The 26,147-nt window shown below is 40.2% G+C and overlaps 1 protein-coding gene across 1 annotated transcript in view; it reads right to left on the reverse strand.

The window, feature by feature from the left end:
* The window catches only part of LOC121953163 (protein phosphatase 1 regulatory subunit 37), a 54,927-nt gene that overhangs the window by 15,743 nt on the left and 13,037 nt on the right, over positions 1-26,147 (reverse strand). The window lies entirely within an intron of this gene.

The raw sequence follows: 26,147 nt of genomic DNA on the forward strand, positions 1-26,147 counted from the left end.
AAATTATTTGAACTGACAGTAAAAAGTGCACATGTAGTCTATCTGTGTATACCTGTGAAGATATTTACATGGAAAATGAAAACAGAAATAATGAATAAACCAAAAAGTTGTCCAAATATACAAAGACCCTGCCTTAATAATTGCATGCTAAAATTGGCAAAATTGGGACTTACATGCTTGACCACCATTTTTGCTGCTGGAAACTGTGGACATATTTAAATAATTCTTGCACTTAATTTCTCCTTAAACAGCTGCATTGTCCTCCTGCCTTCCTTGGTGAATTTAAGAACTCGAAAATCAATACAGTCCATTTTTGGTTAAAAACATGCAGCAGTTAAAGGAAAATTAAAAAAAAAACAACAGTTAAATAAATAACAAATATATTACCATTTTTATCCTCTGGAAAGGTTTGTCCTGAAGCAAAACATTGAAAATTTCTATGATAAATTGTAATACTTTTGTCAAAGTGTTTTTGAAATTTTTATTCTACATTTTTCCATTCTATATTTGAGTTCTTGAGTATTGCAGTACTTTATCTTTTCTTTTTTAAATTCCTCTCAATATGTTTACTGTATATTTGCACCAAAATACCACAGCAAATTCCTTGTAAGTGAAAACGTACTCGGCAGCAAATCCCCTCCTCTCCATCCTTAACAGTCTGTTTAATAGCCAGCGCAGGAATGTTCAAGTGCATTTCCCTCCACCAGAGAATCCTAATGTGACCCTGTTAGGTGCTGAGTCCTCTGGGTGCTGCTGTTACATGCTTTCACTTGCAGCCTCCACCCAGTCAGACTGTACATCAAGTCAATCAGCTGCTTTTCTTCATCGGGAAACTTCAACAGCTCTCACTGTACAGCAAACGCAGGATTCACTTTATCCTTTATTAGCTGTTATTTGGTGGATGTGGAATAATGCTGAGTAAATGTTAATGAATGCACTTTGAGCCCTTTTCTCCATCTATAAATGGCAGTAATTACCAGCATTTCCGCCACCATCAGATACACACACACACACACACACACACAGAGCTGCTTTAAGATGCTCCTCTATTGTTCCCTCTCTGCTCTCTGCAGCCTTCCATCACTCCGACTGAAGATGTCACTGTTGTATACCAAATATCTACTCCCTCAACTCCTGTGTGTGTGTGTGTTTGTGTGTGTGTGTGTGTGTGTGTGTGTGTGTGTGTGTGTGTGTGTGTGTGTGTGTGTGTGTCAGATGAGAGTGTGTTTTCATGTTCATCTGTGAGAAACAAAGCTATGTTGTATTTAAGGCATTTGACTGTGGAGTTTTGACAATGCAGGGGGTACAAGAGACAAAGAAAGAAATCCATTACAATTAATCCAGCTGGGTGATCTTTAAAACACACACATTAATGTAAACCCAATACCACCAAATTACATTTTTGAATTTGATTGTTAAGCAAATAAAGATAATTTGTGTTCAAAAAGTGTAATTTTAAAGTATGAAAACTGTCACTTTTCTGATTATTTTCCTGTCTTTTTGCAGCCTATTTAGTCTGAAAATCCTGTCGCTGTCACATGCAGCACACACAGATTCAACACGACCTATCACAATACAAAAATAATTATTCCAGTATTATTCCAGCGCTGAAGTATTCATTACAACAATTATGAAAATGACGCCTGGTGTTTAAGGGGTGGGAGGTGGTGCCATGCTCTCTGTTAACATCCACGTGCATTGTTATCCTGCTTCACTGCAGGCTTCCACTGTACATGTTGGGCTGGGGTTTTTTTGGTAATTACAACATCAACATATTTGGGAAGTTATGATTTGATAATTATATTGAGGTTCACAGCGAGACGATTAGAAAAAAAAAAGACTCAAAATAAAAAGTCACCGCAACGGAAACAAGAGGCTGAACATGAGACGCTCCGAAAAACACTGCGTGAATAAAACATTAAATATTCCTCTGACCCACACACACACACACACACAGTAAATTACTTTTACTCTTGTCAGTGTATCTGAGTAGATTTGAAAGCTTATGTGAGGTAACAGATCCAACAGGCCTTTTATGAGCATTCCAGACAGATTTTGTGTGTGCTTTGTCTTTTGTTAAATTGCTGTGTTTTGGTGCTGCAGTTTGGTTGATGGCTTTCTACATAAACTTTATCTGCCAGTGTTCGGGGAATAGCTTAAACCAGTCTAGCATTTGAATTTATCCACCACAGCTCGGCGCCGATGTTAAGCTGCACAAAGGGAATATCAACAAACTGATCAATCAGGACACTGTCTATAAATATGGATATTTTAATAAAAATCTGTCAATGAATTTAACCCTTTGAAACTTGGAGCAACAGCACTTTTTTTGTGCTGCTTTCAGATTTTGCAAGTATTCAAACTTTTGAAACCGTAGCAATTTGGTGCAATTTTTTAAAAAAAAAGAAAACATCAGGGAAAAGGCAGTGAGCAACTTGGTAAGAAATGTTCCACAAATTGCAAGAAATTACTTTTTAGAAGCTAGGAAAAAATGGCTATGGGAAAAAAGAAAATCCTAAGGAATAATAATCATAATAACATATTTATAATTATGTTTCAGCATTATTATAATATTGTAAGCACTTTTTGTAGGTCATTTCCCTGTTCTGACTTGTTTTTAACTTTCTTTCATTTTCTTTTACTTTTTAATAAATACTTTATTTTTGAGTCATTTCCTCATCTGTTGCTCTTAAGAGCCACTAAATCACATATTTTTTTTACTTGGTAAAAATGTTAATGTTGGTATATGACATATTATATAGGTTTTGATTTTCAACAGTTTCTGCATATTTTGAATGGTGTATAATAGCTGACTAAACCACAGTTAGGTTTATGTTTGCATTATTTATTATGTCATTTATGTTAGAATGCAGGCTATTTTATGTACCACAGCTATGGTGCCGTAAGGCACTTTAGTGCACAGGACAAAAGAGGAAAGGATGATGTCGTGCTAGAAGACGAGGAGAGGTCTGCCTAGGTGTGGATCAATGTAAGTTTTTGACCTTGCTGTATTGTGTAGGAACGCGTTGTACCATTTTAGGCAAGACAGGAATGGGACATCAAGTCAGTAGTGGATCTGACGAGATGTGATATGGAACAACTTTGCCTGCTGTATTTTTGGATTTCAAAATAAAGCGAGCTAAAGCCTTTCTGTGTTTTTGGACGAAATCAAGCCAATTTGCTCAGGTTTCAAAGGGTTAACAAATATTCAAATGTTGGTTACAAATCACAGTTGTGCTCCTCACAGTGACACCAGCTCACTCGTGAATCACCGCAATCCTGTTGTGATCTGAAACCAATTGAATCAAGACTTCACTAAAACAATTCTTTAATGAAACTGTGACTCTAATTGTTTTAGTGTGACATGACAAGAAATACTGAACTCTTATTTCCATGAATGATCTTGAGGATAAAACACGCTCCATGCAGAAAAAAAATAGTCCCCAAAAAATGCACCATGCTCTCCTGTTTGTTGGATAAAGTCTGCAGTGAGCAGCTGTTTGAGGAAATGAGTGTTTTTTGTTTTTTTTTGTTTTTGTTTTTCTGTTTTTAAAGATTTCTGTCTTGAGAAGGGACCAATAAAGTTGGAGCTGAGAGCCACAAAGGAAAGTCAGACACTACAGAGGGATTTGTGCACAATATTAAAAATATAGAATAACACCATTGACCTTTAAAACAAATGAAACTAGTTTGTATAAATATTCTCCATGAGAGCAAAATAAAGATATCAAAACAGGGTAATCATGCAGGATATGGTTCAAGGCCCTCATTAATTTTAGTTGTTATTATCATTTACTAATGCAAAGAGACAACAAATCTGCACTTGATTAAATGACACCCCACACACACAGTGAACCTGGGACTTTTGGCCTATGTAAATATTTTCATTAGGACCAGGTTCCAAACAGGCTCGTGGAAAACTTCCCCAAACCTGATGCGCACAAATGAATGATAATTAAAAACATATATAAATATTATACAGAGATCCAATCCAAAAAGAGAACCAAGGACAATCAGAGGCAGTCAAAATATGGTCAACCAGGACAAACCACACACAGAGACAACACATGAAAAAAAAAGAAGCACTAAACTGGTATTTTCCTGCATACCCCTTATCTCTCCTCACCTCCACACATTTATGTATGATGAACCACATGATCAGAATTAAAAATGAGTGCTATGTGCTCCACTATTGCATTGGGCATATGTATAGGCAGGCCAAAGACCTGCAGCACTGAAGTGGGACTGTTGCCACCACATCAGATTGAAATGAATGTAGATGTGTCCCGAGCATCAGATACCAAAAAGTGTCCCGAGCATCAGACACCAAAAAGACCAATGAACATCTCTGGTCTGCAGTCTCCAGGCAGATACCTGCAGTGGTGTAGTAATAGTTAATGAGATGGTTGTACTACTAGGTAGATGGTAGGTTATGAGGGAGGAGGAGGGTGTACTCTCCTGTACAGGGAGAGCATGCACTTTTTCTTCTTCTCTATCTTCAATGTACCATACCAGCAATAACACAAGACCAGCATGCCTAACACATAAAGCAAACAGGAACAACAAACACCAATATGGCTGACACATAACACAAATGGTCAGTGCAACAAACATGTATTCGAAGTGCCAACAATATGAAAGTTTGTATGACTCATCATGGAAGAATTTTGATGAACCATATACAAATAACACAAAAAATAGATCTTTATATTACATTTCTTAACCTGGTTCAGAGTTTCTATACAGCAGAGTGATGACAGCACAGAGCTAATTATTGCTAAGAAATAACACAATTCCAGCTCTTCAAACTAAATACCAGTGAAAATCTCTCTATACACCACTTTTTGATGTGCAGTTGTGCCATCAAACACATGTGACCAATGGTAATTAGAATTTGGATGTAACTTACCAGAGAGTAAATAAAGCTTACCTTCAGGAGTGTGCACTGTGTTCTGCAAGGCCAAACTTAAGCCCAACTCTTTCCATTCATGAAAACTTTCTATCCACTCAGCTGATTTATTTGAATTTTCAGGATACTTGATATATTCTCCAGTATTCAACACTGTCTCTGATAAGACCGGACTTTCTCTCACTTCCCCCCCAAAAAAAAGTTTACAACAGAAGGAACACGTAACATTGTTGTTTGCTGAATAAATGAGGCAGGGCCTTTTCAGACTCTCTCCATTTGTTAACATCCGACTACAATGACATGACAGTAACATCACCTGCTCCGTATCCTCACATTCATGACTATTGTTTTTTTTTTTTTTGTTTTCAAAGACAATGGAAGTTGGTGTCAGTGGGCCCGGCTACCACTGGCTGGTGTGAGCTGCAGACATGTCTCATTGTACTGACAGAAAGCATAGCCTAGTATGCTAGCAGCCTGCGGTTACTGCTGTTGGTTACTGCATGATTTTACTCATCAATAGTTGGCACACCTACATTCTGCCGCCCTTGCCAAAGTGCTGCCCTGAGCAACTGCCTAGTTGGCCTATGTGGATGTGAAGACTGTGCTCCTGTATAATATATATATTTCAATGGCTTTCTGACCGACAGGTAGGTATATTGTAAACAGCCAGAGAAAGTGGTGGGTATTCTTTGTATACCTGCATATACATTCCACTAGAAAACTGACTTGCATTAAATGATCTGTTTCAGTGTTAATTTTACCATCATGCTTCTCCTCTGCTGTCAGTGTTTAGCACTGCGTGGGAATGCTCATATGTTACTATATCTGTTTTGGAACCAAACCCAGAACTGCCTTTTACTTACTGCCTTTTAATTTTGTTCTTTTTTTTAACCCTTTGTAACCTAAAGTGGCAGTATTATTTATTTTAAAAATATGGGAAGAGGGCAACAAGCAACTTTAAAAGTTATGCCCCCCAAAATTAGCAAGGAATTTGTAAAAAGTCAACCCATTTTCTCAGGTTTCTCAAGTTTAAATGCTTGTAAAAAGGTTTCTTAGTACAGTACAAGAAAACTCAGGTTTCGTTTCTTTCCAAAAAACAGACCAGAAGTTCTTCAGCAGCTACTACTCCCTGACCTTAACCTGCCCTGCCTACCAGAACACAGTAGCATCCATCCATCCATCCCTCTCTCTCTGTCTCTCTCTCGTCTTTCCATCCTGGGCTGTGTTTATCAGGCTGTGTGACTTTCTAATCCCCCTCTTTAGCAGCGGCGTGTGAAAGCTAACACCCCTCCATGTGATTATGGAGGGCCCTGGGCTGCTGATTATCTGGAGAGACCACCGCAGAGACCCCCGGCCATGCTCTCCCAAGCCCTACTTTCATTCTGACTAATTGATCTTCACACTTTTACAACTTTTTTTTCAGCTTAAATCAACACAGGTAGAGCTGTGTTTGATTGTTGAGGCTGGAGGAGATTACGCTCCACCCCCCCCCGGCTTTTCACTGGATGTTGTTGATGTTGACAAAATTCTCTGTTTCTTGAAATGTGGAGGCAGAATTTTGTGAAATGTGCAATAACAAAAAAAACAAGCATTCACGTACACATCTAAAATGTTTGAGCGTGACTGAAAGGTGAGCACTTCTCCCAAGGCCTTATGAATCTGCCTCATAATTGTTACATGGACCAGAAACAGAAGAAAGTCTGGAGGAAATTAACACACAAAAAGTAAAGCTGGTGAACGCATGCATGTGTGCGCGCACACACACACACACACACACACACACACACACACAAGCAAACTCTCACAGCTACTGACTGTATGGTTTGTACACTGACTGAGTCAAACTGACACAAACTACACAGTAAATTCACATAAATGACGAAAGGCAACGTATTTGCTCCATTTATAAGTGCAGTTTGAACTTTGGGTGGTTTAACCCCTTGAAACCAGAGCAAATTGGCTTGATTTCTCTCAAAAACATGGAAAGAAGGCAATGAGCAGCTTAAGAAGACATGACCCAGAAGTTAATTTCTGGGTCATTTTAAATTACCTGAATATTAGCAAACAAACAAGAAAAAAGAAAAGAAAAAAAAACAAAGCAAGAAAAAAAAAGTCAAACCCAGCGTCAACATTTAGCTCAAAGTACCACCGTGCTAAGTTCAGCCTCACAGAGAATACTATGGTATTTTTCCACTGTAACTTAAAAAAAAAATAAATAAATAAAAATACTTGGAACTACAAAGACAACATTAACTCAAGCCCCATGGAATTCTGAAGCAAATTTTATAGTGGCCAAAAGTGGATTACATGGTCCAGGTCCGTCACGTGATGCCCACGAGCCCAGAAAGACTTTTCCACATCGATTAACATTGGGATAGAGACGGCTGTAGATCAGTGGATAATTGTTGTAAGCCTCAAACCCCCAACAAAATGACTTTGCCTATCTAGATATAAGCCATCAAGTTTGATAACATTTGGAAATTCTTAAAAAGCCGCAAGATTACATATTTAGACCGCCATTCAAGCTCTCATAGAAATAATCCCCCCTTCTGTACTGTATCCAGATCTTTTTAATACATCCATGCAGTAACTACACTTGTCATCTGTTTCCTTTAATTTTTTTTAATCAAAGTTTATTGAATATGTCTGGGGCTCCTCCCACTGGTCAGCCCCTTTCACCGTCACTCCTGAAGCTGTTTGAGTTCCCTCTCCTCTTCAGCTTTTCCTGACGTTCCTCAGTGCCACCTCTGTGAGGCCTCCACATCAGTGACATTTCTCAAATGGACTCCCTGAGGGTGAACCCTGCCAACTACTTCCCCATTTGTTTTGTCTCTGTGTTATCTGTAAGGTGGCTGAATTACAGACTGGTTGAAAAGTCAGACTTCTCACATAAAACAAAGCACGACCCCCCAAGTTGTCCTCACTGTGACATTTAGTTCCAAACTAAAATTGGAATAAAGAAGGTGGGAATTAAAGGCTGACTTTTAAAATGACTTTTGTGTATGTTTTGTGCTGTTTGGACAGAGCCAGAGCAGATGATAAGTGAGGAATCTCTATCATCAACTGATGGCAGCTGTTATTCATCGGCACACAGCAATCATCTGATACAGTCATTAGTTAATATATGCAAATATTTTTCATACACGTGTTCATGCGGCTTATGTGAGCATGTTGGTGGATACTATATATATTATATAAGAGTGTTTATGTGTAGAAATGTATCTGAAATGTAGCGGATGAGGCAGAGAAGAGAGGAGAGCAGCCCAAGTGAAGGATCAGTGAAACAGCCTCCGCCTGAGCTGAGCTGCCATATGTACGGAAATGTTTCAGGTGACAGCAGTCACCCCCGACATGTTCTCCGAGGTTACCGTGTTGGTGAGGTGTGTTTGCATGTGTGTGTGGATGGAATATAGGTCACCCACACCTTAGTCATGCCAGGTCATCTGTCAGAGAGCATCTTAATCACCGTTAATAACCACCAAGCCATCTGTCGGGATCTGTTCTCTCACTAACTGGTAGAACGAGCCTTAAAGTAGCCGTAGTGTGTGTGGAATTCTGTGTTTTGTGAAATTAGAGATGAGAAGTGCCAGTTTCGTCTCCACCTGCGACTCTCCTTGTCTCCTGACCTGGTTCTCTCTGCACCCAGAGCAGCCAGTCACTGTTGTTTAGCAACCGGGAATGGAAATAAGTCCAATACAACACCATTTTGCAATATTTAGCAATGACTAACACCATGGGGTTTAAACAAGCAGCAACATCCGAGGCTGAAAAATGAAGCCAAATCCCCACACAATCCCATGTCAAAATGTTCAACTTTACAGCAGAAATTAACATGTCTACAGCTAGGTATTTAAAACAGTTTTGTTCAGTTTTTTCAACATTAGTGACAACTGTATGGGGTTGATTTTTTTTTGTTGGTTTTATTTTTCCTTAATGCCCAAAGTTATGCATATTTGAGGGCATGGCCGCCTGAGTGACACTCTGTCAGAATGTTCACATGATGTTAGTTTGATGTTTAGTTTGACTAAATCTGGACTCTTAAACTACATGTGAACATGTTAGTCCGATTGAAATTTTACTTAATCGAATTTCTCAAAGTTGAACCATCACACCTCGATAATGCAGTTGGCAGACGATTTACTCTTTTTACATATACGCCTCAACTGGCCCTGAACTGGTCTAGGCATTCTGCACATGCTCCGTAGTACCCGCGCCAGGATTTGACCCAGAACTTAAACAGCATAAATTTGTAGAAGAAAGCCGGGACAAAAATAAAAGAGGAAGAGGGGGAGAAAACAAACAAGACAAAGGTACCAAATAAAGTGTAGAGTGCAACAAAATGCACGGCGCTGAAAACATATCCGTGTTTTTACTGTTTGCCACATGCTAACTTGTTTGGTATGTGATGTAATAGGTCAACCAGAAGAAGGTCCAATAGCAACTAGCTGTGTGGGGGTATATCTTCAGCTGTGACCAACTGTGACCATCTGTCAAATAATTAAAAATACCCGTGATCTGTAATTATATATTTTTGTAGTGGGTTCCCAACTACCAAAATATGTCATTGACAATATTTTTAGATCTTAATTATTATACCACTAGCACAGTGAAAATAAATAAATAAATACATAAATAAACATTAAAAATGCAGAGAAAAGTTCTTTCTGTATTTTTTTAAAATTTCTTTGGTATGTGTACTCACCACTGAGCGTCTAATAAAGCAGCTGTAACATTAAATGGACAGCAGCTTTTCACAGCTTTATGAAAAGTGAAACACACTTAAATGTCTCCTCCTTATTAATCATATTTAAATTCACAGTACAGACAAAAGTAATACATGCAGCAAATAAAGGAATAATAACAGACTACTCTGCACTATTGTTTCCTTAAGGGCACATGCATTGCTATGCAGCACTCATCTGATTCTCATATAGATTTTGTTCATTCTATTTCTTTATTAGCCATTTTAGTTTTCATGGAGTGTTTGTGTCCTGTCCTGTCCTGTTTTTTATTTTTTTTTCAAAGCATTGGTAGTGCACATGTGTTTTCAGATTGAACAGACTGAAGAGGAGGGAAGGATTAGATAGATGCGGCCCACTTCTCGGATATAAACCTGATTTTGGGAGGCTGTGCAATGGTTTATCAGGGGTTTTTCACTAACTGCGTATTGATCAGCCATGTTTGTTCTGAGTTTATAGGTTTTGAGTGCAGTATATCCTCGTCACAAACTGGGGCTCAGGTTCAACTCCCAGACTAGCCCCCATGAGCCACAAACTGGCTCAGTGAATTTGACAAGGAAGGTGTCCACACAAGAGATTTACTTAAAACATTTATAGTTTAATAAACTAAAATATACCAAAATGAATAAAAGTAAATCAAAACCAGCAATGCAGGGTGGATGTCTGCTGAAGGAAGAAGGAGAGCCAATGAACACCTTGCCCAGCTTTTATAGCATGAGAAGGCCCAGGTGAGCGAAATCAAGCTAATGAGCCTCCCATGTCAGTGCACTGTGTTGGTTGATTTAATGTGAGGCTTTCAAACTAAAATGTCGATTAAAAAAAAACATCTCAAAGAATGCATGGTTTGTAAAAAATGCTTAAAACTAGAATTACAATATCATTTCAAAAATTCATAAATCCAGAATTGAGCCTGAGCCACAAACTATTGCTATAAATATTTCCGAGACATCAGACATTTTCACATCGACTCAGAGACGACTCATCAGCTACTGTATCATGTTAGCTCAGAAATGTTTGCTAACGTTGTGGAAGGGTAGAAGCATCCCTGATGTAAAACTGTGACTTGATGATCTTGTTAAGTACTGCTGAAACTGGAGAGAATAAGATATATTAGAAATGAGCAGGTGAAATTATGTAATACCATCTGTCAACCTTTTGTTCATATTTGGTGAAAATTACAGTGTAATGCCATTTAATGATTTTTGCTGCCAACTGATTGTAGGATCCTCTGATTTACCATTGGTTATCTTGGCTGGGTGGGTTGTGGGTTTTGTTTTTTGTTATGTTGTGGCTTTTTTGTTTGTTTGTTTGTTTGATTCCCTTTTTTTTCTTTTTTATAAAAATCTATGACATGTCATCACTTCATCTTATTAGAATTTGTTTGAAATTTTGTCATTTTGTGAATTCCCAACCTTTGATGTTCAACCATCAAATTCTAAATAATAAACTATTGAATCCAAGTGGACATTTGGGCCAAATTTGAGGAAACTCCCAAAAGGCCCTCTCCATGAGAATGTGACGGACATAATTACAAATTCTAATCAGTTCATTGTTGAGTCCATATATATATATATATATATATCATTCAAGGTGTTTGTGAGCAATTGCGTTCCCAAGAATGAGACGGATGCAAGGTCATGGTCGCATTGAGCTTTGACTAGCTAAATCTAATTAGTTCATCATCGAATCCAAGTCAGCGTTTGTGCCAAATTTGAAGACAGATGAGCTCAAAGTGACCTTGATCTTTCACCTATGACCACCTAAATCTAATCAGTTCATCTTGCGTCCTAGCGAACGTTTGTTCCAAATTTGAATAATTTTCCTTTCGGGAAATCTTGAGAAATTGCTTTCACAAGAATGAGATGGATCTTTGGCTCAGAGTGACCTTGACCTTTCACCTATGTTCAGCAAAATTTAACCAGTACACCCTTGAGTCTAAGTGAACGTTTGGGCCAAAGACATTCCCTCAGTCCCTTCAGATAATGCATTCATGAGAATGGGATGTATGTACGGAAAGACAACCGGAACACATTATCCCTCTGGCCATGGCTGTCACTGCCGCAAAGGCATAAAAAATCAGCGTCACACTGCCATCACCTCCATGCTATCATCCATCCAGTCCCATCGTCACTGTGTCACAGACTCACTATTCACATGCTGCCTTTATCCTCACACCATCTTTACAACCACATCATCACCACTGCCATTACTGCACCTCACTGCCTTAACTCCAGTCATCACTGCCATCACATCATCAGTGCACACCTTACACCACACTGGTGCCTGGTCAGCCTCATCTCCACTACGCTCATTCATGCTTCAGTATTAGAGCTTTGATTCTCTGCCCAAACCTGACTGGGCCCGACCTGACGTGCATGGTTTGGGCCGGGCTGGGCTGTAATTTCTTACTATTCCCTCAGGCTTGAATTGGGTCAGATTCTCACCAATTTAACATTTATTTATTTCATGAAAACTGCTGGTAACTATCTCATGCTTAAATGGCACTTTGGCAAGGGTTTTAATGGACTGAATTGAGAGGGAACGAGAGAGAAAGAGGGGGGAGAGAGAGGGAAAGCCACAGAACAACAGGCGAGAGAGGGATGGAAATTAAGAGAAAGGGCAAGGGGGACAGCAAGGTGAATTGCTGCAGCGGAGAGTGCTGATCAACATCAACCCACTGCATTGCCGTGCGTACTACACACACCAAGAGGCTTAGCCTGCTTTGCCGTACCTGTCATACACTTGATGACAGTCTAACAGAAGGGAGAGAAGACAGAGAAGTGGTGCGAGGCAACACGCCAGCCCTTAGCTTGTAATACATGTTTTATTATTGAAAAATATATATTTAATTGAATATTACTTATAATATATTACAGGCATATTTTTACAGTACAATTTTTTGTGTTTTTGAGCCCAAAACTGCTGCCGAGGGTTGGGCTCGGGTCAGAATTGGACAGAAACTTGAGGGTTTATTTAGGGTCAGGCCTGATTTTTTTGGACTCGATTTAGGCTCTATTCAGTGTGAAATGTACTGTGATGATACCACTTTAAATTGACTCGGTTTTCAGTTGTAACTCAGAGCCACCACCACACAGCCATTTTTATAAGCTGCAAGAATATTTCCTGTCTCTATATCTGAGCCACACTAATTGGCTTAGATAGAGAGATAGAACTGTGCAAGCATCTGTAGGAGGATCAACCAGAATTCCTTTTTGCATTAATTAGAAGACTGTTTAAAGACGGCATATTTTGCAGGACACTGAGGACATCACTCATTGATCCCCGATGGGGTGAACCAGGGGACAACTGCACTGAAGCCTAAACTACAGACCTTGACTTTGGCTAGCCTCCTGTCAGAGCTTTAATAAGATGCCGAGCGACACAGTACGTCACAGGCGATGCCAGGACACCGGGGCCCCGTGCCAGTATTGCCCGGAACCACCGAGGAGTGTTTTGGGAGTGTTTCTCTGACCTCTCTGACAGAGCAAAGGGGGTACTGGCATCTGCTTTAATAAGGCTGCCCACTCTTCATTCACTGTGTCAGCCAACCCCCCACTCCCCAAGCTGTGGAATGGGCACTAGCACTAGAGAAGAGGTGGCAGAGGTAACAGCTGGCTGTAGCCATGGTGGCATGGCCGTGGCATGACCACAGCTTTATTAGTGGCGTCCAGGACACCAGCTGATCCTCTCCCAGGGTCCCTGTCACACTGATGTCTTCATCACTAAGCTGAGCAGACAGGCCGGGCCTGCCAGCCAGTGGAGGTGACAACAAATCCAATTACCTCCCCTCCATGGTGCCCGGACCAGACTTGGGGGGGGGGCAATGGGACAGTGGAGGATGTTTCTAGGATAGACGATGAGGGACATGCAAGACAGGACGGCAGGACCGAGACACAAAGAGAAGTATGTCTTAATAAATTACAGATCTGCTGTCAACAGAGACAAACTGTCCATACGAGAGGATGATGCCTGTTGTTTCATACTGAAGTTCATAGTGTTTAAGAATTTTCCACTGTCCTATTTCCCAACATCAACTCAGCAGAAAAAACAAAAAATATTACATTCACATAGTTTATTCAGGCTACCATTCTGAGGCTGTTAGGCAAATCCACTTTGTCCTTCAGTAATGAATGATGGGACATTGTGTGATGTACATTGGCTGTAAGTTTTTGCACACAGGACTGGTGCTACAGAGGTTGAAAGTTTTGTATCACAGGCCAAGTATCAAGTCCACTGTACAGCAGTTTGAGACTCTTTAAATTCTGTGTTGGGGTAGTTATTTCCATAACCTTTAAAAGGGAAAACATTTTTAAATCCCACCTTTATATGCATTCCTTTCCTGAGTTACTACCCGAAAAGTACTTAAAAATTATAATAATTTTGTAACGTAGTTTTATATATGTAATAATGATAATTATAAAATGTAGTTTTTCCCTGGCTTTTTTCTTTTTCCCTAGACATTTGTCTCTAGCTTTTTGAAAAATGATTGACTAAAGCTACTATTTATTGCAGTTTGTGGAATGTTTCTTGGCAAGTTGCTCAAAAGAAATTGCACCATTCTGCTTACAGGTTCAAAGGTTTAAATATTGTGAAAGGCATGTGAAAGCAGCACAAGAAAAGTGATGTCGCTCCAGGTTTCAAAGGGTTTGACAAATGCATTAGCATTTGAGTATCCTGAAAGTCACTGATGACACTGTCAAATAATAGCATTTCCCTCCTTAAGGCTGCCTCAGGTGAGGCCGGCTGGCCCAGAGCTCGCTCTGACCGTGGCCTCGAACGTGCCAAAACTTGTTTCCCTCCAGTTAGGTCCTTCTCTTATTTCCATACCCAGCATGGGAGTGTGGAGGTGGACACAGCACAAACCCAATGAGCTGACACAGGCCCAGTTTTTAAAACCTGCTTTTAAACATTAACTCAATTAAATCTCCATAAACAAATTGGTTCCTACTGATAGTCTGGGGCGGAACATGTTAAGTGCTGATCATCGCAGGCCAGTATTGATCTGCAATCGGCAGAGCTGTCCGCTTTGTGGATGAAGGTGAAGTAGAAGGGAAAGTTGTCTAGCAGCGAGGATGGAGGGAGGGCCTTAAATGGGAAGAAAAGCAAAAGGAGGCAATCCGCCAAAGCAGAACTCCTCAGCCATTGTGTTTGCTCTCACTCTGTCAGTCTCCTCTCTCCAGCAGAACCCCGCACTGCACTGAAGGAGCCTCACCTTAGCTGAGCTTTAGTGACAGGAGTTTCGCCTTAAATCGGTGACTTTGGTGCCCAACCGGAGAAGATCATTCAGCACTTCCTCTCCTGACACCCCTCCATACAGGGACGGGATGATCGACCCACGAGTGCAAAAACAGGGGGGACACTGCGAGGGCGTGGGTACTCTGGGAGAGTTAGAGGGGCTCTTACTTTTGAAGGTGGTTGAAGTCTTGCCAAGATATTTCATATTCATAGTTAAATATTCAGTGCGCATGGTGGACAGGGGCAATTTCTGCAGTCAGCCCGCCATTCAAAAGTGAAAGGGACGTGGCTTGTGGATGAAGGGAGCGAGAGACATAGACACGCATGGGGCTTCATGGTAGTCAGATGAGAGGCTGCCAGCTGCTGATGGGTGACTGTTTGAGCGTGGCGCCTCAGGACATGCCCGTTGAAAGGCGATGCGATCCGATACCCCCACTTATGCGAAGCTTATATACATATGCCCCCTTATGCAGAGGAGGCCCATATCAATTGCAGAACTTGCAGTGTTTTGGTCATTATGCCAAGTTGTTTGAGCGAGCGTCTTGCATGTCTGAATGGGGAATGTGCACTTACTGGGCTATGACCACTGAGAAAAACCTCCTCTGCATAAAACCACCTTGTGGATCCTCAAAAATGTCGAATCACACTATGTGCTGTGTGTCTGCTTCTAAGTGAATAAAGTTTGGAAAAGCAATTTAGTTTCACCACTCAAACTGTACATTTACTGTCAGCCTGTGTCGGCTGGGCTCACTCTGTGGATGACAGATAAATCAATAACAACACTATGCAGAATTATACAGACAGACAGTGGCTATGGCTACATGTACACCAATACTCCCTATTATTCAGAATGTGACAATATCCTGAATTGTTTGTGGGTCAAATAAATAGTATATTCTGTTTAAATATTCCGATTACATCATTTTCTGAATATAATATTTTCAAATGAAGACGTGGGATATGCTAGGATTACTCAGGTAGCATTATTTGGGCATGTATACAGCCTATTTGGAATATGTTTCTGAACTGGGTTTTTACAGCAGTTTGTAATGTGCGGCCTCTCGTCTCTTTACGGTGGGAGTTGCACACAGACAAGCCTTAATTTGCACTGTGAATTCTGTGAAAGTTGATTTTACATAAAAAATCTAGGGAACCGATTGCCTTGAAAAAGCATAAGTAAATATATCTATTAATCTTGATTTATCTTTACTTTATATCTAATTGTTCAGTTACATTGACTTAGTTTCATGAAGTTGTTGCAACTTAAAAATTACAAGTTTAATTAAATGGGTCTTTCTAAGTTTGAGGCACTTCTGTAAACCAAGTTTTCTGTGCTGTATATATGAATTCTGCTGGTTGCAAACTAGTCAGTCATGTTGACAGAACAGAACAGAACTCCCAGATCTCCAGACTTCATCATCGGCAAAATCCTCTTTTCGATGATTAAATTAAGTCAGACTAACTTGGTTTACTGAAGTTGCTAACACTTAGAAAGAACAAGGTCATTTCACTTGTCATTTTTAAGTTGCAACAACTTCACAAAATTATGTAAATATGGCTACATTTAAAGTAAACAATAGATGTAAAGTAGAAGTAGAAGTAACAATTATATGTAAAGTAAACATATATTAAGATTTACAGCTGCATTTATTTTCCTTTTTTAGGGTAATCAGTTTCCAAGATTATTTCAAGTACGATAAACTTGTCAGATTTTACGGTGTGGTCAGACAAAGAAAAACAGCTAATTTAAAACATAATGAAAGACTTTTCAAGAAGGGTGTTGAAGGAATGGAAGAGGGACACTGAGCATATGGTCCACCACTGGTCAGAAAAATCATATTCTGATACAAAGAAGGTAAAGTCTTTAACTTCCTAGTTAGCACTGGATGTAAATATGATACAATATTTTGAATGTTTATCGATGTTGGAATTTCATGTGTGTGTAACATTGCAGATTTTGGGTTTTGTTCTCCGCACCTTAAGACGAAGTGTTATTGCTCTACATCACGATGGCGTTGGCATGAAATGTTCATGTTGGATTCTGCTTACTGAACAACACAACTGTGAAAACCACTACTCATCTGTTATCTGGATTCTATGTAACATTGACGTTGGCATTAGACATCCTGACATTGAATATTGGTCATGTGATGTCACAACCTAAATTAAATTATTTAAACCAAATATCAATGTCTAACAACATTGGTAGTCAGCTGTGAGTGCACAGAGCCAGGCTAGCTGTTTCCCTCTGCCTCCAGTCTTTATGCTCAGCTAACCACAGCCTGGCTTTAGCTTTTTACTCAATAATGAGATTGATATCAATCTTCTCATGTCAGCCTCAGCACAAGGGTTATTATTCCCCTAAATCCAGCAAACATTTGTATGTGGGGTCCATTTGGGTGGTAAATGGGCTGAAAAATGGGCCCAATATGTGATTGTCCATAAGTTCCATAATGACCCCATTCCAATTGCCCACCTTGATGGGCTTCCCCAAGTGGGCCCCACATTGAGCTACCTGTGTACCAGGTGGCTATGGACCCAAAATGGGCATCTTATCTGGAGCCAGCTACCCATCCTGTGGACCATTGGCACAAGGCCATTATGGAACCCGTTGGCAATTCCATATAAGTCCCATTTTTCAGCCCATTTACTACCCACATGGGGCCTACGTATGTGTTGACTGGGATGTTTAACTATTACTCTTAACTTAATGATTCAAATCCATGAAGTATTTTACAGGAAATTAAATTGAAGCACAAAATATTTATTTGTAATTCGATGTGACGGTGCAGCTTTGGTTCTATCATTGAACTAATAATGCAGATCAGTTTCAGTGAGTTGCAGGAACGAGCAGATACAGTACATATGTAACGTAGCTACCTGAGTGGAAAACTGAGGGACAATCACGTTTCAAGAGCTTTCCAATCAACACTTGTCAACATGATGTGCTAAGTCTGGCTCTAAGTTGTGTTACAGTAACAATATGAAGACTTTAAAGAGTGCAGCATTTCCTTGTTCCCGCCTTCTCTCCTGACTGTCAGCTCCCCATCACCTCCACTCACTGAGAGGATCAAAACACCTCCCTTCCTCCTGTGATAGTGCAGGTCACACCTCTTGGTTTGGAAGAGTGGGAGTGATTAAAAATGTCAAGGAGACATGTCGAGTGTTATTCATCAAAGAGCTCCACCTCGCTCCGTATCAGAACCAGCCGGTCCACAGGGGGAACCGGGGCGGGAAGTAAATCCGCTCCCCTCCGGCCCCAATCCAGACCCCGAAATGCTGATCCCCCCCCCTCCACCGCCTCTTCCCCTGACTACACGTCCAAATGATTACTCTACAGCCCCCCCAAACCCCTCACTCACACACATACAGGCGCACACACGCTCAGAGGGGCTAATTAAGGCTTTAATATGCAAATGAGAGCCGCAGTAAATTACACAGCTGGCAAATATGCCTGTTTTTGCCTGAAAATACATCAGGAGTGCAGCGAGGAGTGTGTTGCTGCTGTTGTTGTTGTGTTTGCAGAGAGACAGGGGATTGCCCCCCACCCTCCAACCCCATCAACTCCCCTAAGCAACCCAAGCCCCTACAACCCCCCCCACCCCCACCCCCATCTGCCGGAGTGACTTTTACTGAGGGACACAACAGGAGTTTTGTGGCTTTGAAAATTCATGTTCTGTAATATGATAATATGAAGATCATAACAGCAAGTCTGTGTGGTCCAGCTTTGATTTGATGGCAGACTCTCTGAGAACAGTCTGGGAACCCAACGGGACTACCCAGCAAGCAATTTTTGGTTCTAAAAACATTCTAAGAATGGTACAATGCACCAATGCAAGTTTTCTTTTAGTTCCCAGAACGTTCTTCTCTAAAGTTAGGGTAACATTATCTATAAGCATTTTAAAAAAGTGTTAAAAATGTTTTTTGTTGTTAACATATCACATCACATTATATTTTCATATAAAAAATGATCTGTAATCTTAGACTCCAATAACAAGTTCTGGTTGTTGCTTTAAAAATGTTCTTCCTTTGTTCTCATGTAACATTGTGGGAACATTTTATAAAAAGAAAATTCTATGATCTGTCACCTCTCAACATCAGCAAAACATCCTCAGAATGTTGCAGTTATAACTTTACATCTTAGTCAGCATTTAACCTCATTGGAACATTAATTGAAATAATAAACATCCTTAAAACGCTCTTTGAACATTAGATTAAAATGTTTTCTTTATGTTGTTTTTATGTTATGTTTTATGTCTTTATGTTTTCTTTAGAACATTATTGCAACTTGTAGGTAATGTTAGCAAATGTTGTGGGAACATCTCCCGCTAGCTGGGTATTTATTTACATATTCAGTAGTTGAGAATTTCATTGATTGGGACACTGTACATTTTGCTTCTTTTGATCATGTTGGAGTCGCAAACTTTTAATTAAAAATTATTTTTGCATTAAAGGTTCAGTTCACCCAAATACACCACAAAAATACACAGTGTTATCTATCAATGCAGACAGATTCAGTTTGAGCTTTCCAGAGTTTGAGATGTATGACTGAGGTTTCTGCCCCAATATATTGGAGGTAAAGAATTTTTTTTGGTGTGACTTCAAATGTAAATAAATGAATAAATATATAAAGTGGTTTACTGCTTTTTATTAAACAGCATCATGGTTACTCAGGATAATCCACTGACCTCCCTGACAACAGTTTTCAGAGTGACTATTCTTGCCAATAAGGTACACTGAGGTCATTTCATATTTTTTTCTTTCCCCCCAAAATTGTTAATTTGTTAAGGAATTTTCAGGTACAGTATTAACTAAGAGGGTCTAAATGTAGTTAAGTTCAATTAATTTTGTTGAATTTCTTTTATTTTTTGAAATATACATATTTCCTTTAATATTTTAGGGGTGTGGGTCTTGGTCTTCTGACCTCAAGACTTCTAAAATCTTGGCTGTGGTCCTAAGACTAATTCCTATTGAATTGTTCATAATAAATTCTTTGCTTATCATGAACCACTGGGACAGTGTCTCTGGAAACTGATGTCACTTTTTAATTCATTAAAAGTCATTTTTCAATCCTTCATAAACCACAAATGAGATCCATTTAACTCAATTATACTGGGTTGGAGGCAGAAATCTCAGGTTGTAATTTGGGTGAACTGAGCCTTTAAACGGGTAAATACTTTTATCCAATTCTAAATCGAAATGGGGTACAAAAAGAGCACTAATGATTGTGGAGGTTTTGGGCCATCCAGTTGTTGCCTTTTCCATGACCTGACTTCAATCATGATGACACTGTATGTGAGGCTGCATACATCTATTACATGGTCTGAGTCAAATGTCCCTTCTGATTGTCTGCAGGTTGTCTGTCAGTTCTTAACAAAGGACTCTTACAAAGTAGTTTCAGTTAAACTTTCTGTTCACCATTCTAAATTAATGCACTGGCTATTATCATCCTTTATCTAATATGAGTTTCCATAGCAACAGAGACATAATCCCAAAACCCCCAAATTAGCACAAAATTAGTCAAAAGTATAGGAAAATTACCTGTAAATTAAACATTTTTATCAAAAAAAGGAAAGTTAAAAAACAACAACAACAAGGAAACAACCTGAAAAGCGTTTAAATTAAAATAATTCTGTAACATAATTTTAAATATACAATACAATACTTTTTTTAAAACATTTTTTTTTTTGCAATTTGTGGACCCATTACCAAGTTGCTTGTTACCTTTTTCAGCATATTTTTGAAAGAAATCAAACTAATTTCAAAAGTAAATACTGCATCTGAAAGCAGTACAAACAAAGTGAAGCCACTCCAGGCTTCACAGGGTTAAATAGTTGTTCAGAACACTCTTTCCTTTCTGCTCTTTGAGCTATGCGAGCTGCATTGTGTGGTGGTTCCAGTAGGTGACTGGCTGATCTGGGAGCAGTGTGAACCCGGGTCCCTCCTGCTCTGAGCCGTTCCCTGCTGCCCTCTGAGGCATGCTGGGAGGTTTGTTCTGCCTGGTTGCTATTGTCTGCCTACGTTCTGTGTTCCCCAGAGCACCGGTGTCATCATGATGCAACTGAAACCGGAGTGCCGACTACATGCATGGTCAGGTCGTCCTGTCACCTAGCCACCCTACTGGGACTGACCGTGACAGGAAGGGTGCCCAAAAACATACCCAGAGACCTCTTTGCTTCACGCTGTTCCTAAAATAAGACTCCACAGTCCTTCAAATGGTGCCCTCTGTGCAGTACATTTCCCACAGCAGTGTCTCCACGGACCCACACAAACACATGTATCTATTCTCAGATGTCAACCCGAACCTTGCGCATTCACACAAATGTAATCTAAAGCCAGGAAGCTAAACGGAGGCGTCAACACTCAAGGTTGTTGGATGAAATAAAGAATAGCCACACAGACCTGTTCATGGATATTAACAGATATCTGACATTAACTGCAATCTGATTTCCATAACCGCTTTCGTTATGGCTATTTAGCTTGCAGTAACCCCAAAGTGGAAAAGTATTACAGAGTAAACATAACAAAAAACAATGTTTAAAGGGAGGGGTATCCAAATGGTCCAAGAATTTGAAAAGCAAAAAAATAAAAAGTACAACCCCCACCCCAAAAGAGAGAGTGGCTGACATACAGCAAAGGGCCGAGGGTGGAATCAAACCCTGGCCGCTGCAGCCAGGACAGAGCCCAGTAGCTCTACCAGGTGATACTGGGCACCCCTTTAGCATTTAGGTCACAGTTAGTGATGGTGTTGTACTACAAAACTACACACTGAAATTAACATCACTGATGAGAGTGAAAAGTTGTTTTGTTACAGTAACACCATTTGGACAAACCACACACAGAACTGCAGTACAACTACTGCTGCTAGTAATAATACTGGCATTTTGGGCAGCATTGCATGGTTGTCTGTAGTAGCAAAGCAAAAAAAAGTATATTTTTACATACATTTTGGGGGGGATTTTTTTAGCCTGCATCTATTCCTGCACTTAATATGTTCTAATTATCCTGTATTCATGGCTGTGGTCACCAAGCCAACTCCCCAAAGATGTACAGATTACCGCAAATGACACTCAAGTTAAATTGTGAATAGTTGTCACAGGAGGACAGAGGGAAGGACAGAAGCCTGGATACTTCACTGCAAACCTCAGGTGTGCTCGTACAATGCATTCAGCTATTAATCCTTTGAAACTTGAGCAAATTTACTTGATTTCTTTGAAAAACATAGGGAGAGGGTGACAAGAGACTTGAAAAGAAATGAAAAGAATTACTTGAAAATAAGCCAAAAAAAGACTCAAAGAAAAGGCCAAGAAAATGTAATTCTGTAACATAATTAAAATAATCAAAAGAATAACAGACACAGTTTACTGGATATTTTCCCCCCAATTTTGATCATAGGTAAGAATTCCCCATGGCTAATTTTCACCTTTTCACCCCCTTTTTTCAGTTTATGGGAAATTTCTTGCCAATCAGATAATCAATTTCTTAGGTTCAGAGGTTTTAATGCATGTGAAAAGGCGTCTGACTGCAGCAAAAGAAAACTGATGTCAAACCAGGTGTTAAAGGATTTTCTCATCAGAATCACATGTGCCAAAAAAAGTGACTGTCAACAGACTCTTATTTCACTGGTTGCACACTAAATGATAACATATAGATACATGCACATGATACAAAGTAGTTGACCTAGTTGACCTTTGCAGTACAGAAAAACAAGTGACGTCAGTAAAAATGCTTTTAGTCTTTAAGCATTAAGATACTGTGTTGTCCTTTTGTCAAACAGCCACAACTGCTACTGCCCCCCCACCCCCCCACACACACACACACACAGAGAGAGAGACACACGCCATGCTGCTGTAATTATCAGTGAGTGAGACAACCTCTAACAGCTACACCTTGCTGGCATGCGACATTCAGGAGAGGACACTCTCCAGCGTTATCACTGAGCTCCTCTGCTGGAGAACAGCTGACAGGACGCCACGTTGGCTAAATCCAAAGCCAAATATTTAAGTGTCAAACAGGTAAACAGGCTGCCGAGGCTGCCGAGGCTCCCTCGTCCGACCCGCGATTATAGGAGCGCTGGGCAGGGGAAGTTTAGTGCATTAGCTGGGTTGACAGAGTCCCCTGATAAGGATGTATAAACAGCTCCACCTTGTAAAGGCTACAGAGAGAAGTTGCCCCTCAGAAAAGATTGCTTTCCACCAGGGCCAGGGTGCATGAATATTTTAGATGGGTAAATAATTAATAATTAACAGCAAACAGACCAGTGATCAAATGGAGCAGCATGGCAACAGACATGAAAAATCAGACTCTTATAAACAAAGCCAAGAGGACCCAGATTTCCTCCCCTCATGCCACCTTCTTTTCTCGCCTTTTAAATATGCGCATCTTCAATCGCCCCCCGCATCGTCGTAAAACCACACACATACAAAAGGCACATGTAGGAACACACAAACACCATATCAGCGACTCTGTCAAACACACACAAAGCACTGCCATAACCCCTCCGTCACTCACTCACATTCATACCCACACTTATTTTCCGACAGAAGAATGAAATTTTCACGTATTCCTTGGCGACCCAGGGAATGTGACTGAGCGAGAACACTTGATCTGGCCACCCGCTGTTTTCTGATGGAAAGATTTGCTTTTTAATACAATCGTCACTCCTCCCACCTGGATATGCCACGCCAAGACAAATCCCAGCTGTGTGACTCCAAAACCTGACAGAGCTTAAAAATTCCCTTATTACCATTCCCTTAAAATATCCAGCCACACTAACTCCAAACAATGGTGGAAATGCTAATCACGTCTCTTGGCGGCTTAGAGAAGCATGAAAACAGAGCCGCCAATATGGAGGCTTTGGTTGCATGTGCGAAAAGTGAGAAAGAAGATGAAGAAGTCCCAGCTTTAATGACACACATTCACAGAAGCGTCATGGCTCTTAAAAGCTGCTTCTCCAAAATCTGGCGCATCTTGCCGCTTGACTTTAGCCAGAGGAGACATTTCATAAAAATCAGACTTAATCGTGTAAACAACACGCAGACAAACAGAAAACCACTGCAAACAAAAATAAAACAACTTTGGAAGCTGTGCACGGATCGCCTTCAGAGTTAATTTTAAAGTAAGCATTCCGTTCCTTGGAGATTTTAATTAATGCTTTAATATGCAAATAAGTTAGCAGAGATAAAATCATGACAAACAGATGGCAAGTGTGGGTAATTATTTTGTGAATCCAGCAGGGGCATGTATTAAAGTTATGGCATCGTTTTCCTCAGGCCTCTGCAGCCATGGATGGGAGATGGAGGGAAAAAAACACGGAGACACAAATGGCTTCCTCATGTCTCCACATGACTAATGTGACCAGAGTGAGTCTGAATATTTCACAAAAGACAGGACGTTAAAGATAAGTCATCCTCAGTCACCAGTGCCCGTTCACTCTATATTAGAAAGGAATTTTCATGATAATTTCATGCCTGCAGAGCCACAACAGAAAGTATATCCATTTAAATATCCGAGCACAAGCAGTAACCTGTATGATTTACAGCAGGCAGGGTGGAGGTCTTTCGACAGAAATCCCTATACATAACACCAGGTATGTTTTTATGCCTCAAATAATCCTGTTGACAAAACATTGTAACCAAGAGGTCTAATTAGTACAGTAACTGTGTGAAGTTTTAAATCACATCACATGCAGCAGATGGAGTTGTCATGGATGTCATACATTCAAATTCAAATTTCCATTTCCTGAGCCCTGCAGTGGCTTCTCCCTGCTACTTTAAAAGTTAAAGGTTCACCTTAAAAACAACATCTATGATGTGGCCCTGGCTTAGGGGTCAACCAGGTTAACACTCACTCTTTCCACACATTGTGTGTGGTGTTTGGCGTAAAGTTTAAATGTTATCACATTACATTTGTCAAGAGGGTTGCACCAGTATTTTCACAGTACAATAAACGTCTAAGGAAATATTACGGTTAAATGGTATGGTATGACAAAATTAGTTTTTTGGTGGGATTAACAACTTAACACCGTAGAAAGCCCAACATGTTCTAGTCCCAATTTGTCACATGGTGCCACTCTGTCAGTGACCTTCTGCATCTACTTTTGACACTTTAGGTATCCCTCTGCATCTGCTGTTTACTCTTCAGGATGCCATTACTGTGATGTCAGCAAATGCACATGGTGGGATGATGCAGCACAGTCCTTACATTTAAACAACAGCACATGACAACCAAAACTGACCGTCACCATGGTTAGGGTTAGGCGACAAAGTCACAGATGGTTAGGATTAGGCAAAAGATGCACATGGTAAAGTGTAAAAAGAAAACCACACATCGTGACTCCTGCATGAAAGTCACTTGTTTGTGTGATCCATCCACCTCCTCATCCGTCCCATAAGTTCACTCATGCTCCTTATATTACATCATCACTGACAGCATTATTATCTGACGCTTTCCTTCAGCATTTCATGTACATATGATCGGTTCCATCAGGCCACATTCTCTGTTACTTGTGTTACTTGTTTTGCTTTGCACTGCTAGACTCGTACTTTTTATATTTTATAGTTGTATCTTCTATTTTATCTGGGTTTTTTTTCTATATTTATGTTGCACCAACCCACCAGAACAAATTCCTCGTATTGTGTTAACTATACCTGGCAATAAATCTTTTTCTGATTCTGATTCTGATTCTGAAGTGACGCTGCCCGTGCATGTTGCATGGCGCATTCTCATCTATGGGTCATCTGTGGTAGCTTTTTTGCCTCACACTTGTACACTGAAAGCAGTGTACAAGCGATTATATTGCCGATTCCAAAGTCAACAATTAACTTTATTTTCAATTACATAAACTGTCTTTGGTGATCACTGTAGTTTCATCCTTTTATCGTTGGCTAACTGTAATAGAGCACAGCATGTCCCTCATTGTGGATCTAAGCACTACCCGACATTACAGACCATCTCCATCATTGTGTAAGGCTAAAGCTGTCTGAGAATGTGCCAAATATGGACAACTGCTTCCTGTCCAGTGACACCTCACACAGTAGAGGATTTACATCTGTGTCTGCACCTGCACTTTCTATGATACACTGAGTCCTTTTCCTTCTCTTACTCGCTCCATCTGAAAACGCTCATGTCTGTGTACTGCATGACACTTATTGCATTTCGCTAACTCCATTGCCCCTCCAGAGCATTCCTGCTCCCTTGTTTCCTAGTTTTCCCGGATCCTGGCTGCAACCTTGGCTGCACTTGATTGTGGTGATAGCTGTGCT

The sequence above is a fragment of the Plectropomus leopardus genome, chromosome 14 (assembly GCF_026936395.1).
Source record: "Plectropomus leopardus strain MGB_pleo_1.0 chromosome 14, ASM2693639v1, whole genome shotgun sequence".
Taxonomy (NCBI): Eukaryota; Metazoa; Chordata; class Actinopteri; order Perciformes; family Serranidae; genus Plectropomus; species Plectropomus leopardus.